The following is a 1,497-nucleotide window of genomic DNA, read 5'->3' on the forward strand; positions in this document are numbered from 1 at the left end:
AAATAAAGAAGCAAAAACTGTAAGAATACACACATGGTCGAGTTAATAGAATCAATATACTGCACGCCATAGATTAAGACCATTGTTTATGAACAGTTTAAAAAACCAATATTGCCAAATAATTTGGCAATTATATGCAATCATTTATTAATAACTTGGCACCACATATGTTGAATTGCTTTCTAGACTCTGTGTAATCCTAAACATCTTTTACTGAGTAGGAAGTTCCATTAACGTTACTCGAAGTTAACTTCCAAGTTCATTTAGGATTGGATTGGAGTTGTCTGCCACAATCCTATGCAAGTCTGGGAGTACGTTTTTAAAGGTGGTTTGTTTTATGCTGAAGAATGACGGATAAGATATAAGTATCTTAATAAATAAATTGAACTTTCTTCAGAGGAAACATGCAGGATTCTGCTGTTGACCTGACAAATTGTACTTCAGATTAGAAAAAGGAAACCCTACCATTACTAAAGAAATCTGTACAGGGTTCTGTATATGTAAATTAGCTGTAAGTCGTATTGCATTAGATGAGGCTCACACCCAAGTGCTATACAGGGCAATCCTAAGCTTACTCAGAAGAAAGTCACATTATTTTAAATGGGACTTACTCCCATGTAAGTCCTTTTAGGATTGCAAGCTTAGATGGTGTAAATTGCAGGATGCTTTTTTTGCAGGATGCAACTTTCTAAACTTCCCCAATGTTGCAATTTTGAATTTTAGGCTGGGGATTTGGGTTTGACATGGAAGAGTTACCCTGCTCTGCCTGGTCTCATTATTTGTGAATGGTGACATTGATTTCAGAACATTGTAACAAGCCAATTATGTTTTGAAAGGCAAACGAGAAGCCCATTTGATAAAATAATTCATATTGTCATCTTCTTGTGTGTGTGGTTGGGTTTTATTTTGCGTATGCCTTTGTCTTTGGGGAGATTTCTCCCCGCTAAGCAACACCTATTATACATATTTGTGTGAAGGAGATTTTTGTGGATTTTAATACTTCTCAGGGAAAAATGGAATTCCTCCGCTACCAGATGCTGTTTTTGACAGGAATTCCTCTTCCCTGCTTTTCAACCTCACAGGACACTCTGTTTGGCTTTATTTTTAAAAAAGTGAGGGCGGGACGGGGAATAGCCTTGGTGACCAGCCCGGGCCTTCACCCTCAGCCCTCTCTCCTCCATCTTCTCACAGCTTAAAAAAGGCTCAAACGCTTCTCTCTCTCCACCTCCCCCCCCCCCACGCCCCGCGCTTCAGCAGCCTGAGGAGAGCGGGCCGTCCCATTCCGCGCCTCCGCGGGGGTGCCCTCCTCACCACCCTCGCCTCGCGCCTCCCCCCCGGGCTCCCCTTCGCCCCTCTCTTCCCCGCACCGCACCGGAGCTCAGCCCCCCTGGGGCCAGGACGCGGAGGAGCGGGGTCCCCGGCTCCCCATCCGGCTCCGCCCTCTCCCTTCTCCCCGCCGAACCCCCCTATTCGGGGTGATGGTACGGCCCGCGGGTT

Source organism: Podarcis filfolensis (assembly GCF_964270895.1).
Source record: "Podarcis filfolensis genome assembly, chromosome: 15".
Lineage (NCBI taxonomy): Eukaryota > Metazoa > Chordata > Lepidosauria > Squamata > Lacertidae > Podarcis > Podarcis filfolensis.